The 18947-nt window shown below is 40.7% G+C and overlaps 1 protein-coding gene across 11 annotated transcripts in view; it reads left to right on the forward strand.

Annotated features, from left to right (window-relative positions):
* Nucleotides 1–18947, forward strand: part of LOC147034570 (RNA binding protein fox-1 homolog 3-like) — a 725225-nt gene that overhangs the window by 353844 nt on the left and 352434 nt on the right. The window lies entirely within an intron of this gene.

Here is an 18947-nt window from a genome sequence, read left to right on the forward strand (position 1 = left end):
TCGTGAACTGATTGTACGCATCGTGGCTCTTGAAATGCCTGATATCAAACATGTAGACACTGCAATGCAGGACAAGTTTATCATGTTCAAGGAACACCTGGAAGGAATGAATTTCAGCAGGTTTACTCATTGATTCTGATGTTAATTTTATGCCATTCTTGATTACCATTCTTTTGCTATACTCAACTTTGTTACATCATCAAAACAGCGTGATTGCATCCTAAAACAAAAAACGTTGGATATTTTTTGTATGCACAGTCCATACTCGTGGAAGAACTAGAATACAGATCAGATCAGGATGTAACAGCACAAAAATAACAGTGGAAAAAAGGGGGAGAAATGGGGAGGGGTACACATACCAACTGGAGGACAGAGGGACAAAATTGAAGGAAGACTGGAGGAGGAAAGGTCACTGGGAAGAACAAGAGCAAGAGGAGGTGGAAAGAGGGGGTAAACAATGAGTACTGTATAGGCCCAACCTCTCAATCACAGTTTAAGTGGAAAGGAAAACTGGAGGAGGAAGGAGGGGTGGGGGGGGCTGATAACCCAGAATCCTGGAAAGAGGTGAGCTTGGGGTAGATTGATAAGGATCGAAAAAAATTAAATGGTGGTGTACACCTGTCTTGAATGCCTGGAGGGAAGAATGAGATTTAACAGACTAGGGAAGTTGGTTCCGCAGGTGAGAGAATGGAAGAATGAATGAGTGGATGTGAGCAGTGAGCCTGGATTTTGGGAGTTCCACCAGAACTGAGCTACTTGAAGACCATGTGCACCCTGCAGAAACCTAGGATTTGGGGGGGAGGAGGGGGGTGAGGGGGATAGAGCAAGGAAAGAGCAGAGGAGGCAAGACCAGAAAGGAGGCGATATGTGTTAGAGAGACCATTTCACCTGTCTGCGATTTGAAAGTAATAAGCTCAGAGACTCAGCATCATCACGGGAGATATAAAATTATTTTGAAAACTTTGGTTTCCACGGCATCAAGTGGAGCAAGTTGTAAGGCTGGGCACCAGTGTCGAGGGGAGAGCATATTCCATCAACCTTTAGATGAAGTCCTTGTAAATCGATAAAAGTCCAGCTGCAACAAGAAAAGACTTTGCATGATGAAGTTGCTGGATCTTTGGAGGCCAACTTCGATATTGGGTTTGCTCAAGAAAGGTCATGTATGTTTCATTGTGAGGTCCAAAGGTTTGAGCGACTTTACTTCTGAAAGTGGATTGTTAAAGAAGATGGGAGGGTTCACCGGACAATCCTTTCGGAGAAGTCGAGTGAAAGTGTGGGTATTGTCAGGATTGAAAGACATAATCCAAGTGTTGAACCAGATCCTGAACTTATCAAGGTCTCGAGAGAAGGAAGATGCTTCTACTTGCCTATCTGAAGGATAAGGGAGATAACCTTACAGTGGTGATGCTGAAATCAGAGTTCTCTAAATTGACGGAGCACTGGCTTACGAAGAAATGACTCGTTAGTTCATTTTCTCAAGATTCTAATAAACTTTGTTTGAAATGTTTTAAGCATGATGTGTAAAAAATAAAATGTATTGATTTTATGAATATTAAGCAGATTAATAGTTTATCTCTGACTAATGTATTAAATAACCATCCTAAATTATGTATCATGTGGTCTTTTTACCTTTTTTCGTTTCTTCTTCATATACCACATAGGTTTCAGGCAGTGCATGTTCTCAGCTTTGTTGAGATGGACTTTAAGATCTCTGGATTACAATTTGTTATTTTAATTGTGCCAATATATTCAAATATATATATATATATATATATATATATATATATATATATATATATATATATATATATATATATATATATGTATGTATCCGTATGTGGGTAAAACAAATAATACATAATTTGCTATGATGCTGGATTAATGTGCAATTATTGAATGCTAACAATCCTTTAGAGAATTTAATTTATTTTTTGGGGAAATTACTTTGATATTCTCAGTTGCCAATGTGAGATATAAACAATTCATATGATACTCGAATTTTAATTGCCTTTACAAATTAAATGTTTGTGCTCAAGTGATTAAGGCTGTGCACTAAGCTAATAGACTGTTTGCAAAACATTTAGTCTCTGAAATTTGTGGCAGGTGAGCTGGAAATCCTTCATCTTAACTTCACATAATATTGTTCGCTCAAATCTATGATCACTTATGTATGCATGAGATTCGTCGTGACGGCTCCTAGCGTGGCAGTTGAAGAGCGCTTCGTGGGCCCAGCCTGTCCCCTGCTGGGCTGGATAAGAAACACAGCCTTTTGAACCTCCACCCCTTCCCTCCCTTACTGGCTCGTGATATTAAACTACTCCACACATTTCAGCCAAAGCCTACTGAATAAGGTTTCTTTTCAAACAGTCTGGATTGTACTCCACAAAACATTTGGTCTCAAAAGTTTACAACGGCTGAAATGGAAATCCGATGCTTTGTTTGCTCAACAAAACATTGTTCACCCAAGTTAGTCACAAATCAAAGATTTCTACCTTGATGCTGCTATTCTTCATAATCTGTGACTTGATTGCTTCTTATTTCCGTGTCTGTTTATTGCTCTTACTCCATGTTTATATTGGCAGTCCACCATATACAATATATCCATTTCTGAGATTCGCTCCTGTTCCGCAGAAGCCATTCCTATTTTTGATTCATTACTCGAAAAAAATATTCGAATCATCAGTTCTTTTTTCTGAGTCACTTCTTATTGAAATCCACAATGATTTCTGTGACACATTGAATTTTATTAACACGGTCATATGTTTTATTTTTGTTCTCAAATCTATAATGTCATTGTCGGTAAATTTGTGCATGCTCTTACCCATTCAACCTTTAACGGATCTGCAATTGGAGTTTTGTTGTTGTTTGCTTCAACATTGATGCATATTTTGTCATTCCAAAATTACTTTTTAAAAGTAGGAATGCTATTGTCAAGGAAGCTTGTATGTATCTTTTTGTAAATCAGATTTATTCTGTTTGTGTAATGGAGGACCAGAGCAAAACAAATTTTGAATTAGCATGAGCCATGACCTTCCGGTGGGTTTTATGCATTCACACTCTTACTAAAGCAAGCCAAAAATGATAACCCTCTTGTAATCATCACGAGTCGGCCACTGTTTTATCTGTGATCACGGGAAGTCATTGGATTCACCATAAGCTACTGCCTGTCTTTGGCTGACCACATCGTGATGTTAGCCTCCAAAGGCAGACATCTATTTTGCATTATCCACTCCCTTTGATACTTCAGAGTTCCTCAAAGTCGAGAAGGCTCTCATTTCCAGCCCAAAGCAGTCTTCTTTTCTGGGAAAAAAAAGCTGTGACTCCAGCAAGCCAGCTCTCCTGGAAATCATTGAGTCTGAGGCTTTGAAGATTATTAAGATCTCCCATCGAGATTCCTTCTTGGTCTTTCACCGCAGACATGCTCATGTTTTTGTGGTCCTCTGTTGCCTTCATTGCTGTCTTTTATTCCTCCTGCCTTCTCTGCTTTGTGCCTTTCCCCACCCCCACAGGATAGCATGAGTTCATCAATTGACCCATTCCTTGTCATACTACTCAAGTCAAAGCTTTCTGCTCATATTCTGCTTTGTCCTTTGTCCTCTTCTCTCTGTGGAATCGCCTCCCAAAATCTGTTTTCATGCTTTTTATTCTCATCTCTCATACCTGTCCATGAGATTTTCTAATTTCACCGATCTTGTGTTAAAAACTCACACTGCTGTTTCCATTCTACTCATTTGTTTATTCCCTTCCTGCACCCAATTGCAAATTTGGTGTTCAGATCTTCCACGAGTTCTGTATTAAAGAAAACGACCCCTCTGTTCTTTACCTTGGTTTTATTCGAATTTCACTGCATCTAGTAAAACAGAATCGGTGGTTTTGCGCTGAACTTATCAGGCTGGAACATTAATGCCCTTTTACCACTGCAAAGTGAACATGTTGTGTTGAATCCCACATGCACGGCAGTAGATAAAGGATGCTAATAATGTTGAGGGGGAGATAAAATGATGCGAACAATGAGGTGTCCAGAGAGTTTGGGGGATAAAATGACGGAAATAATATGTAGCCATTCACAGCACTATTCAGGGCTTTGCAGGTCAACATTTCATCCGGCATCGTGCGGCGCGGTTCATTTTGTTGCGTGAATAGGGCGTGAATGTCCATGACCTGCACTGTTGTTGCTTATGCTACCTATTGACCGACAGTTATATAAGTATAATATTGATAATCATTATTTTTATTCTATTAGTGCTTTTGTTGATGTTTGTTTGTATCCAAAAGCTAGGCCCTTGAAAGAGCGAGGAGACAGGCAGTAATGAGGCAGCCATACCGGCAGTGTGGGAGCAGGTGGATGCAGCAAGCAAGGGGGTTTGAGGAAAGAGGAGGCGTGGAAGCTTGAAAGTATAAAAATGATCAGAAGGGAAGAATAACAAATGAGAGGAGAGATTGTAGAAGATAATGTGAAAGTCTTAACACTCGTGATCACGTATCCGAACCGATGCCGAGGCAACAAACTCAAATGGATACCACAAGACCAAGTAAGTAACTATGGACCCCTCCTGGTTAGGTTTCCAAAATCTAGGATGACAATAAACTTCAACTCTTTTATTCCTCGCTTCTCCTGTTGATGGATCCACCTTCCAGAAGCTGTTGTGTTTCAGCCTTCTCTCCAGGCCTTCAAGCAATTAAGCAGCGCACCGCCATCTCTTGTCACCCCCCATTCTGAGACATTATATTTATTACCCACACAAACCTTTCCTGTCTCAATCATATTACTTCCTCGTTTCAGTGTTTCAGATCCTCCATTCTTTCCTTTTCCTCTTCGTCCATTCTCTTTATGTTTGTCCCACTGTCCGTTTACCTTGCTCTTCTGTGAGGCTCCCTCCTTTAAAAAAAAAACAGATTCACCATTTGATTTTCAGAACAGGGAACAAACAAAAATGCTTGGACAACACAGATGCGGTAGCTTTTGGAGAGGTTCTCATTGAATGGGGAAAACCATGTTCACTCCTCAACAAACCACAACCAGAGGCCTATTTCAAAACACCAATTTGTTTGCGTCTCATCTTACAATTTCTGCGTGGGCTTTTCTTTCTTAATTACACCCACTTCGCTCCCCCCCTCTCCCTGTAATATTGTCTTGCTAATCACGTTTAATCGTCAGGAGCTCTTTTTCTCACTCTCCGTAATATGCGATGGAATGAATCACGATAAGCACAGCGGAAGGCAGAAACTTCCCTGGCACTTCTCACATCTGGCACGCAGTCACAATCTGTTGGTTCAAGTTTGATTTTTCTGTGGAATTAGGGAGCGCTTTTCTGTCTGGATTAGTTTGTTGTTCATGTGTGGCAAATCTTATTAGCTTATGCTAATGCAGTTCTAAATTATGCTGCTCGTCTCGGGTGCGTGCTGAGAGTGGGTGTCAGAGTGTTCCAGTGAGAGAAAGATGAGGATACAGTGAACAGCTCATTAGGTTCCTGCTCTCTCCTCATGTGAATTTCTTTGTAAGAGAAGCCTACTCGGGGTTATGGATGTATTGGATATCAGAATTTGTGGGGGCAGCGTTGGTATACCCACAGTTTGATGAACATAACGTGGGTTTAAGCGAAAGATCTGATGCACCCATGACCATTGTGAACTGAAAAATGCTCTTTTTTGTCGGTTATGTTTTATTGGTTGAAGCTAGCTCAAGGTTTGGAAACAGGTTGTGGTGAGTTGTTGTTTATCTTGTGTCAAACTCTAAAGCTCTTTTCCTATTATCATTTCACTTGATTTATAGTGATTGGGTGTGCATTTTCAGTGACTTGATTCTGCTCGTCTGGGCACTTTCAACCTGCCATTACAAGGGCGAAATCTTTAAGTTAAGGTCTTTTAACATAGTTTTCAACATTTAAATGGAAGAGTGGCAATTTAGAGTGGTTAACCATAATTGTTTTGTTCCTTGATACAAGTCGGACTTATGAAAATACAGGAAATCCGATAAATATTTATTTTGAAAGTCGCATGTTGCGTTTTTCTTATCATGCAGTTCATTCCTGTTGGTCATTTTTTTATACATATGAAGACCACAAGGGGAAAACCAGAGATGTCACTTTTTATAAATTTCAAGGTTATTGCACCTGCCAATAGTTGGCAACATAAGGTTTCCTCTCACAATATTACTTTAACAAATAACCAGGGGTGTCACATAATTTATATGGTATAAAGTTTAGCCGTGCAATGAAAAAACAAGTGTTGTCAAAGCTGAACAAGTAGAAACCCAGAGTTGTCAGTACTTTACTCCTGGTTATCTCCCTTTCATTCATGTTAACTGTTCCACCATAATATTCAGAGTTGAGAAACTAAAAAATGAAAGGTTGTAAAACTATCACAGCAAAAACTCTGAGCACTACAATAGCCTATTTGGTTATATCATGGGCTCCGTAGTTTGTGCATATCGTGGTTCAAGCCTGGTCAAACCTTTATTGTGACTTTTATGGGACCCACGCCATGGCTTAATGGTTAGCGCATCCGAGTACCCATCCTCATTCGATGTACGGACCGCCCAATCAACCTGCTTAGGTATATGAGGGAGTCACATGAAGTGACTTCGGCTATCGCTGGGGTGGTTTATCCTTGGTTTCCTCCTGGTTTTCCATCATATTAAGTAGTACGGAGTAAGAAATGCAGAATCCGTTGTCATATAAGCGAAATACCCTTGAGTATGGCGTTGAACACCAATCAAACAAAAAAAACAATGACCATTTAATGTTGAAAAAAATAATCTGTGATCACCAAAGTCATGTAATGTATGCTAATAACGAACAAGCATGAATTTGCTACACATCCTGGGTTAAAATTGCATGCCAATTATTAAACAAGGGAATAACCAGTGATGTCAGTTTGCAACATTGATTCGTTCTTTGCTCTTAAATTAAATAACACAGAAGCTTGGCAAATGCTACATGCTTAATTTGATTGGCCAATGATCACTCTTCCTTTTACTGGAAAAGAAATCTATATGACAGTTATTAAACAGTCCACCAAAGTCTTGAAACTTTGTTTTTCAGTTTCTTCAAAATTGACTTATCCTGACATCTCTGGTTTACCCCTTGTAGTCTTCATATACTTCATCATCATATATTGTGTTTACCATAAATAGAGTGCATCATATTGAGAAAAGGGTTTCCTCGTTTTCTTTCAACTTTTACTATACTCTAAAATGTCGCTAGTTTCAGATAATTTACTTTTCAAATGAACATTTTTATTTCGTTGCTCAATGTGATCTCCATTTAAAAAAACATATGAAGAAAACACAATTCACGTATAACTTATTTATCACCTTGCTTTGAATAAAGGTATAAATATATTGGAAAAAAGCGATTATTGATATTTTATTGACAAAGGCCAATACGTTTTTGTGAGTTAAGAAAAACAAAGATTTGGATCGAACTCGCTGTACTTTAACTCATATACGATATTGACATCTTAAGTCACGTGACTCATTTATCTTTTTTAATAAAAAGATCCCGTGTGTGTGTGTGTGTGTGTGTGTGTGTGTGTGTGTGTGTGTGTGTGTGTGTGTGTGTTGTTTTTCAATTATTTTGACTTTCCTTAACTCTAGAAGGTAAAAACTCCATCTTCATCAAACCTGGTGCATCTTTTTAACAAATATATAATCAAGTCCAATAGTGCATCAAAATATCATTCTCAGAGTGAAAGTAGAACGGCCACTTGGTAGAGCACATACCTCAACAAACAGTTTACCTTTTGGATCCCACTGATAGGCCGGATCTGCATCCGGACCTAAACCAAAATCGAATCACCTTGTTCTTGTCACCTATCCAACCCACCAACTAAATTTTGTCATAATCCATCCACAACTCTTTGAAATATCATGCGATACATCGTTTTTCACCACATCTTTCAATGGTGAAGAATCACTTTTAATTTTATTTTTTAATTCTTGTTTCCTGATCTGGATCTTCATCAAAATCGAATCAATTCGATTTTGGCAGACATCCAATCTGTCCAACAAGTTTCATCCGAATCCATCCATAACTTTTTTGCGATATCGTGTTTTGTATAGTATTTGGACCCATCTCTCAATGGCGATGAATCACTTAAAAAATTCCAGCATCCGACCGGATCGGTGTTCGGATCGTCACCAAAATCCAATCAATTTGAGCTTGTTACACACCCAACCTGTCCACCAAATGCCATCTGAATCCATCCATAACTTCTTGAAATTAAAGATCTTTAGACATCCTTTGACAAAGAGTAGACGAGTTATCGCCCGCACCCTAACAAATTACAAATTTCTTCCTTGACCTATCAGTGTGACCACTCCTTGGCTTTTTCACAAGATCTTGGCTATTCGTTGTTCACCTTGGCATCTTGGTTTTCTATAGGTTTTTTTTGGCGTATCGGTTTTCTATTATCATCGCTTTTCCGAATCCTTGTGAATTATTGGCTTTTTTCATTGGCTCACCTTGGCATTTATGAAAATGAGGAGTGCTCACACTGTGACCGATAGGGGGAACTGCATCAACAAGACTCATATCAGGAGTTGTGCAACTAGTGGGCCAAACTTGTAAATGCATCCCTTCTCAATGTGCATTCTCTACATAAATAATGAGTGCTTTGTAATGCTGTACTGCGTAAATCCATATGAATATGCAAATCATTTCCTCTTGGAGAATGTTTGAAACATGACATGAACCGAGAAAAACACTGACATAAATATTTGCATTGGCATTTAAGTGAATCGGATATGTGCTTGTGGAAAGGTGACAAAAGCGTTGGATCATAAGTCTGCTATCATTAACTATCATCATTTCAACCTCGATGGAAACAGCTGCTGAAGTTCCGTGTGTAACAGAATAAGAGGCAATACTCAATTGACACGAGTCCTGGTTCATGAAGTGAATTTCCACAGAACACCCAAGCTGAATTTATATCCTGCGGGAGAGTTTGTCACACGTGCGAAACAACCCTGAGAATTTTAGCAGAATCTTCCGGAGTGGCGAAGCACATTCCACACTTCACAGTGTGGCGGAGATCTATAATTGTAGGATTTTAGAAACAAAATCCTCGTGCTCATGATGATGAGCCTCTTTACTCTTCTCCGTCCTTTATTGTTGGCGTATTCATTTTTGAAGAGGTTGAGCTTCATCGCTTCAGGAGTTGCACACTTACAGGTGAACGTTATTGGCACCCGTTGGAAGGCACACCCATACCAGTCGACCTGAAACGGTGTGCCTGAAAGGAACAATGTTTATGGTTGAACGAGCACCTCCGCATATCGCAACACCTGTGAAAGAGCTGCTGAGAGGAACGTTTGTTGAAAGTTCAATCACTCAATTTTAACCCAGGAGATAACTTGTTATAGCGACAACACCAGGCCCGTGTTTACCAGGATGCCGTTCAATCACTACTGATGTTGAGGGCGAAATATAACATGAAATCTTTTGCATTCCGAGGAACATGCCCTGATTGGTTGTTTTCAATATAATTTCTCGATACTGCAGTTGATAACTAGAATGGCACTCGGTCTAGCGGATACCTCCGCCAGGCTGAACAGTTTACGTGTTGTAATCCCACTGAAATGCCCGATCTGCATCCAGACCTGAACCAAAATCTATTGTCACCTAACTAGCTCATCCACCAAATTTTGTCATAACTCGTCCACAATGTTTTGTTTTTGGAACCATCTCTCAATGATGAAGCATCACTTTAAAAATTAAAGTATTCTCGTATCTGTATCCAGGTCATCACCGAAATCGAATCGATTTTTCCTTGTTACATGCCCAACCAGTCCACCAAATTTTGTTCGAATCCACCAATCACTTTTTGAGATATCTTGGTCACAGACAAACAAACAAATAACAGACAGATAGAGGTGAAATTTTTAATCATTTATTGTATCCCATGCGCTGATAATTTCCCAAATAACTTTGAGCTTCCAGCTGTTTACCCTTATTTATATTTGCTTTGCCACCTCCATTAACCGATGGGTTTTCTCTTGCATATGTTCCCTCTTGTGGTTGAGCAAGCACATGCCATCCTCACTTCCTGATCCTCCATTATGTACCGATGAATCCCCACTGTAGTCCTCTTATTTCTGTCGAGTCTGCTTATCATCCATTCTCTCGCCAAGAAAACAAATATTTGACGATCCCAGTCTCCCGGCGGACAGGCCATCAGATGCTGGTGCAGAGACAAAGACACTGTTGTGAAAGTCTGTTTCGATAATGAGAAGTCGAGTCACTTCACCAAAGTCTTCCACTGCTTACTGAAGTGTATTTCTCCCTTCTTCGACACACACACACACACACACACACACACACACACACACACACACACACACACACACACACACACACACACACACACACACACACACACACACACACACACACACACACACACACGCAGGAGAGATTCCAAAGCTGTTTGTAATGACACAAGGTTTGTTCATTCATTGCATACTGTTATAGATCAGCATCTTACCTGTTAAAGGGACACTTTGGAAATCCTTGAACCTCAACGAAATCGACTGAAGCACACTTCTTTTATATTTTAGCAAATCTATTAATTTTAAGGAGCAGAATTTGACCAAAAGGAAGGTGGAAGTGTATGGGTGGGTTGTGAAGGGTGTTGCGGGGGGTAAGCCATAAGGAGGAGTTCCTGGTGACATGTTGCCCCACCTTTGTTGTCTCGGTCTCATTTACACATCTGCTGAATGGTTATCCTGAACATTGCCAATGGCTGTTTTGCCTTTCCGCTTGATTTGACAGAGTTGTAATTCATTCATCGCAGTTCGAAGTGCTTCAACCCTTTCCCTTTCTGGTGCGCATATACTGATGGTTGTCGAGGGTTCTTCAGTTCCAGCACAGTGCCTTTGTACTTAAATTATCTGTAAATTGACAAATTGTGTTTAGTGCTCATCTTGTACCCAATGAAGTGCTGTTGCACCAGAATCACAATCTTCAACTTAGTAAGGAATAACAATGCGCCGCTCTTTTGTTCTGTGGATGGACGACCAATTCAGTCGATCGCCATGCTCAAAATTGCACTGAACATTTTTTAAACAAGATTATTTAACAGAAGACGCCCGACGATGGCGCTAACAATCACCTGTTACCAATCTGCACAGCTAAGCAAACCATCTTCATTCTGTTTGCCATACTGAAGGATACACGAGGAATGGAGACGAGTCAAGACCTGGCTGCAATGGCCACTGCTCAGAATGTTGGCCACCTTGAAGGCTATCCAAGGAATGGAGACGAGTCAAGACCTGGCTGCACTGGCCACTGCTCAGAATGTTGGCCACCCTGAAGGCTATCTTAGGAATGGAGACGAGTCAAGACCTGGCTGTTCTGGCCACTGGTCAGAATGTTGGCCACTGTGAAGGCTATCCTCGGAATGGAGACTAGTCAAGTCCTGGCTGTGCTGGCCACTGGTCAGAATGTTGGCCACTGTGAAGGCTATCCTTGGAATAGAAACTAATCAAGACCTGGCTACACTGGCCACTGGTAAGAATGTTGGCCACCCTGAAGGCTATCCTCGGAATGGAGACTAGTCAAGTCCTGGCTGTGCTGGCCACTGGTCAGAATGTTGGCCACCCTGAAGGCTATCCTCGGAATGGAGACTAGTCAAGACCTGGCTGCGCTGGCCACTGGTCAGAATGTTGGCCACCCTGAAGGCTATCCTAGGAATGGAGACTAGTCAAGTCCTGGCTGCGCTGGCCACTGGTCAGAATGTTGGCCACCCTGAAGGCTATCCTAGGAATGGAGACAAGCCAAGACCTGGCTGCGCTGGCCACTGGTCAGAATGTTGGCCACCCTGAAGGCTATCCTCGGAATGGAGACTAGTCAAGTCCTGGCTGTGCTGGCCACTGGTCAGAATGTTGGCCACCCTGAAGGCTATCCTCGGAATGGAGACTAGTCAAGACCTGGCTGCGCTGGCCACTGGTCAGAATGTTGGCCACCCTGAAGGCTATCCTAGGAATGGAGACGAGTCAAGTCTTGGCTGCACTGCTCTGTGCAGGTACGACATGTGCTTCCTTGACCAGTATTGACGGAATGTGAGATCACATAGAGTCTGCTGCAATACCCATGTTACACATCCCTTCGCACACATCGAGTTCACTTAAGATGTACCCAATGTCATGATGGCGCGTGTCAACTTGAGGAAGGAAGTGCGAGTAAGAGCCTTCGGACGCCATTTTTAATTTTCCGAAAATGTGTAAATGCAAGTAATCTGTTTGAGGACATTTTTTTGTGACACAACACGACTTATGATTTATTACCCTCGCCATTTGGGTCCGTTTGTTAGGTTTGTTTGTCTGTCTCCACATAATGTGCTAACGTAGGCCACAACCGCCACCTTGCTGTAGTCAGTATTACACGTTATCTTTTTTTCAACTGCGTACCTCTAATAAAGTATGTACAATTAGAATGTGAGTCGTCTATAAAGTACGTACTATTAGAATGTGGGTACGTCGATCAGGGATGTTCTGTTAAGAATGTGAGTACATATATAAAGTGAGTGCATCTGCAAAGTACGTGCCTTAAAAATACGTGTACCTTAATAAAATAGGTGTATCTATAAAATGCGTACGATTGGAAGGTGAATCTATGCCATGAAACCAATGTATGAATATGTCAGCTGTTTGAATATAAACCTACATTGTCAATGCATCGTATACACACCATACAAACACAAGCACCTCACGAAACAAGTCCTGTCAAGGGTCTTCAATCACTGATTGCTTTTTCGAGTTTTCTTCATGTATTTTGGTGTATTCCACTTATTAAATTGTTTGTGTTAGTTTGTGTCCAAGAAACTCAACTTATTCTGCTTCCTGATATCCAGGAGTTCCTGCCTTTAGTATATCTTGTGTGTTACTGCATCAGTACACCTTGAAAGAATAGCATTTTTTACATTGAGTTAGTTGTTTCATATTTGTTCCGAAATTTGCACATTCCAAAATTTAATTGCACTAAAATGCACAATTTGGTGTCTGTCTGTCTGTCTGTCTGTCTGTCCGCGATGCATTCGGTTGTAATTGATCGAATCTCAACCAAACTGGACAGGAGGACTAAGGATCACACAACTTCATCCCCCCCGCCCCTCCCCTTTCCATTGGGGTTTTGCACCATGGGTGAAATCTGTGTTAAGGTGTAATCCATGTTAAGACACCTAATCATGGCGTTCTTCGAAGGCTGCTTCTAATAACAAAAGTATCCAAGATGGCCACCAAACCATGTGACTTGTGACGTCATAATTTTTTACTATGTATGCAGACATGATGGAAGATGATAGTTGCAAATTTTCGCTTTGTTAGGTTATGTGATTCCAGAGAAAACATTATTTAATAGTTTTCTTGAATCCAACATGGCTGCCAAACCATGTGACCTATCAATTAGAAAATATCAAAAGGCACCAGCTCACCACTTGCTTGATATGTGTACCAAATTTCGTAAATATATCTTAAGGGTTAAGCTCCGGAAACGAAATGTGACGGACGGACGGAACCCATTTCTATATCCCCCGCCAACTTCGTTGGTTGGCGGGGGATAATAACAACACTAATGCTAAGAGCATTGATTTTAATGTTATTACAAAACAATATTAATACGAATAATATACCCTCTTCCCAAGAGTTTTTCCTTCTTGGACAAATACCGTGTTAATGTGTATAAATAGCTTATCATGACGTTTTGAGCCGAGATCTAGTCATCTACCAGTATATATCCCAGAGAGGGAATGGGTGTACGTGTAACTTTAAAATCAAGAAATGAGACCTTTGGGATTTCATTGGTAGCTTTTAAGCAGGATAAAGTTATTGGAAAACTCCCGTCCCAATCTAAAGTAAAAATTTCGGGATGGGACTGATCCCCCACTTAACCCCCACCATCCTCTCTCCAACCCAACCTAATCCCTGCTCTCTGTAATTAGTCCCATTTCAGTCTCCAAATGGGGATTGCCTCCTGTGTGCTATTGCATACTGCACTGCCTGTGCCTAATTTAATTGCTCTTATAAATGTGTGTGTCTTTTGATAAACACATTTTTTATTCCCACTTGATTTTTTTGTTAAATGTTCAAGTTATGTATCATGATATAAACAATAAAACGATCTTGCAATTGAACACTTGAGGGGGATTGAATAACAAATAATTTCTGTTCAATGTATCATTCTTCTTCTTGTATATGGCAGCTTAGCTGCCAGGGTAGCTATCATTTCTTGGAAGCATAACTGTTGCTGATGCAGTGCCCCTCTACCAGTACACACTGGTACTCATTTCGCCGACCTCGGAAGGATGATAGGCTGAGTCAACCCCCTGGTTTATTAATTCGGTGGCCCAACGGGGCTTGAACTCAGGATCCTCGGATCCCAAGCCACCACCCTAACCACTGAGCCAACACCAGGCTCAATGTATCATAACTGAGAGATGACAAAACCACCGATCGTGGACCTCACAGATTGGGGCATTATTTTTTTTTTAATTTGGCTGGGGTACAGTTCACAATAGCTTCTCCTTTCCAAAGCTATGATGGGATCTTTATTCTATTATATGCTTTGAGCATGCACTTTATACTCGAAGGAAATTCTGGCAGATGCGACAGCTGGCAAAATGTTTCGTACGAAGGACGGCACACGCGGATGCCGCCTGCGAAACACCAGTCTGACTGTTTATTGTTAGTTCGGTCAGCAATCCAACTCAGACTGGCCAGCTGGAAGGTGAGTCCATCACCTCTGAGCCATCCTGTCACCTGAACCACAAATAATGCACATTAATCACTACTTTCCTCATGATAGTGAATGTCACAAGTTTTTGTTTGAAAACGGTGCTCATATCGTGTAACCGACGTACCTTCATCATCCTCACCTTGTCGCCGTGGATAGCACTGTCCTTTATCGTGACCTGTGAAGTTTTAGTAAAACCCAGGAATAAATAAAGTATGATCACACTTCACCAAAAATAATAAACAAACAAAATAGATAATTTCATAAAATTTAACAGAACTCCACTCCATCCCACAATTGATCTTCATGCTCACCCTCCAGTATACCTTGAATCCTACACAGAATCCTTATCTCTGTCGAGAACATTCATGAGATTAGCCGTGATCAGGTGCAGTTCTTTTATTATCACGACACCGTGACAATTCGAAGGTGGAAAGGCCACCCAAGTTGTTTCAGCTGATTTTGTCATGCTGATAAAACACCAAAGGTAGAAATGTCTGAGTCGAAGCTTAAAATGCCAGATTCCACACTTCCCTGTCTCGGATATTTTTGTTAAGTTTTTAGGAGATTTTTGAAAAATCGTTTTTGTTAGCGAGCACAAAATTATCCAAAACTGAAATGAGGCTGTTGTAGTTATCTATTGATGTCCGTCAAGGCATTTTGATGAAACATTTTGAGAAGAAATAAATCAGGCGTTAAGTAGAGCGTTAAATGAAGAGCCATTAGGAGAACATTCTGTCTTGATTTAATCTTAATTGTCACATCCATTTGTAATTGAAAAATAATTATTTGTTTGTAATTATCAGCCCGAGCAATACCTCATATTTTTGTCAGTGTCATAAAAACTACTTATTGGCTATCTATGTAATACATATGCGAAATAATATTTTTTGTCCCTTCCCCTATTCCACTCTTGCCTTTTCTCTTTCTCTTGTAATGTCATGTCATACCTTTCAGGTAAACAAAGATAATATTCTGCTGGAAGCCTCGATGATACATTTATTGTTACTTTATTTGAGACTTTCATTAGATTGCACGATTAGTGTGGGTATTTGTGTGTACATTCATATGTACACACACACACACTCACACACACACACACACACACACACACACACACACACACACACACACACACACACACACACACACACACACACACACACACACACACACACACACACACACACACACACACACACACACACACACACACACACACACTACTCCACGACATCAAAGTATTGTGTCCAAAACCAAATTGAGTTGCATGTCTAATTGTAGAAATGATATGAGGACACTGATCATCCTGTTATAACTGAGATTGTCGTCATGGTGTTAAAAGCAGCCATCGCTGTTGGCTGCATCACCACACGCCCTTGGGGATACCACCACAATAATGGCTTTATACAAGTGTTGTTTGGACCAATACCTGCAATAGCAAAGACACTCACTCTACCCACTCATCATCACCACTTATTTTCAATACAAACACACGCGACACAAACGTTGGTGATGCAATCTGTTTGCAAATCTGAAAGGCAACTATCCATCATGCACAAAGCTGCACAAGTTTATATCTAAAAAGTTTGTCGTTTTCTTGCCTTCCATTTATATATCTGCCAAATGTAATTATTGAATTTGTTTCATGCACTCTGCACTTCCCCATTTTTTAATAATTATCCTCCAATATTAAATAAGGCAATTCGATGTATGATGTATGTATGTATGTATGTATGATGTATGTATGTATGTATGTATGTATTACATATGATGTATGTATGTATATACATCTGAGACTCAAAGTGAAAAACAAGGCTGGCCTGATCTCCACCATATTTTACATACATGTTGGTAGGACCGAGGGTCAGGTCATGGGCACGAATACCATGATGCATTTATCGGGTCAGAAGGGCCTTGTTTAAGGTTATTGTAATGCCAGATTGCAAACCCACCTTCTGGTTGGTGAGGAAGTAAGAGGTAATGTTCTCGTGTGACAGACCGACACTATTGCTCACAGATCGCGCAGTTTCGGCTGTTATGGGACACGAACTGTGATTTGCTGCTTTAGCAAGCTAGGAGGATCAACACAATATTAATCCTACTAGGTTGCACGGTCACAGGTAAAGGATTTTGTGGTGGATCGTCCTGATGAGCTCTGACAAGGGATGAAACCATGGTCGATGACCCCACGATCCTTTACTTGTGACCTATAACCTTTGCCTTTAAAATCGACTCGAGTGTGCGCTGATGAAGCTATCCAGGCAGGAAGCGACATGGTACACATGCACTCATGGCTTTTATTGTGATGATGTATATATCGGGTCAGAATAAGGGCCTTATTTTAGTATATATATATATATATATATATATATATATATATATATATATATATATATATATATATATATATATATATATATATATATATATATATGCATTTTTAATCCCCTAACTTGGTGAGGATGTAAGGCACAGATTGAGTCCTGTAACAGCAAATGCTGCACGTTCTGTTAGCAACAATGGTTATCTCGTCCCTATCCTGCAAAGCAGTAGTTAGGAGGTGTGGGTGTAGTCAGGGGAGACAAATGAAACATGCTGACATCATGTGCATTTGCAAACCACCGCATGTGTCCATTTAATCTCAGTCTTTGAAGTTTGGAGTAGCCCTACGGAAGCCATTAGTTTTTGGAGGTGACGCGGTGGTTTACATCTGTACATCTGGACACCTTGGCGCCAAAGTCGGACACCAAGGTTTGGGATAGTCAAGCCGCAGGTGGTGATCATCTGCCAATGACAGAGAATGGTGAGAGCTAGTTTCTCAGGAGATTCGGGAAGTTGAGGAAAAGAGACTCGGGATAGCAGTGGGTCAGGTCAAGCAGGGTCCATGGACAAGATGGGAATCTGTAGAACAGCGGAATGCATCATGGAATGTGCTGTGAAGATGGATCCACTCATAATCTCATTTTTTCTGGAGATTCATCTATGACTTGCTCCCCACACCAGCCAATCTAAGCATTTGGTATGTCGACAAGTCAAACTGCTGCCATGCATGTGGTAGAAAGGGAACTTTGCAACACGTCCTTAGCTCAAGCCCATGAAATCTATCCAGTGGCATGTACACCTGGTGACTTAAGAATGTACTCCAAGTGGTAGTTGATTCAGTTGAAGAGAGGGTGCAAAAGGCCAATGCTTCAGCGGCACCAACTAGTCGCAAGCAGTTCATCGCCTTTGTAAAGGAGGGTCTTGGGCCTGGTAGCTATGGCAGCAGTTCAACAAGAAGCAGTATTCTCTCCAGTGCAAATTATTGGAAGGCATCAGCGAATCTCAAAGAAGAAGGAATTTTTCCAGCTGAAATAGCAGTTCCAAGTCTCAGGCCAGACATTTCATCTGGTCGGCGTCTGAACGGCAAGTGATTTTCGGAGAGTTGACTGCACACTGAGTGGACAACATCATGGAAGCCCATGAGTGGAAGTATTCCAAGTATGCTGAACCAAGGTTGTACTGCGAGGACAGAGGATGGAAAGGAGCATGCTATCAATTTGAGGTGGGCTGTCGAGGGCTCATAGCAACATCACTCCAAAAGTGGCTGAGTGATTGGAGTTTCACCAGAAATAGGTTCGCTACAGTGCCATGGGCTTTAAACTTCCTGATACCATTGCATACAGTCGACACATGAACATCGGGATCTCTGGAGATGGATTTGTAGCCTTGAGATTGTCCTTGCTTGGCGACAATCTTGTGTCTAACCTCCTCAGGCAATTCTCTGGTTTTCTTTCTTTTCCCCATGCTCATTGCGCTTCCGACAGTGACACAAAACACCAGAATGACTCCTTTTCTCTGTTCAAACTGGTTGAATAAGTGATTTTTACCTCCACCACCGAAAGTGAAGGAGGTTATGTTTTCACCTCTTTTTGTCTGTTTGTGTGTCTGTTTGTCTTTGTGCAGGATATCTCAAAAATTTGGGGACGGATCCAGATGAAATTTTGTGGATAGGTTGGGAGTGTGACAATAACGAACTGATTAGATTTTGGTGAACATCCGGATCCGGATCCTGCTATTAGAATTTTTAAAGTGATTCTTCACCATTGAGAGAGAGCCAAAACGATATATATATATATATATATATATATATATATATATATATATATATATATATATATATATATGTATATATATATATATATATATATATATATATATATATATATATATATA

The sequence above is a fragment of the Eptatretus burgeri genome, chromosome 1 (assembly GCF_056783735.1).
Source record: "Eptatretus burgeri isolate ZD-2024b chromosome 1, Ebu_testis_v1, whole genome shotgun sequence".
In the NCBI taxonomy this organism is placed as follows: domain Eukaryota; kingdom Metazoa; phylum Chordata; class Myxini; order Myxiniformes; family Myxinidae; genus Eptatretus; species Eptatretus burgeri.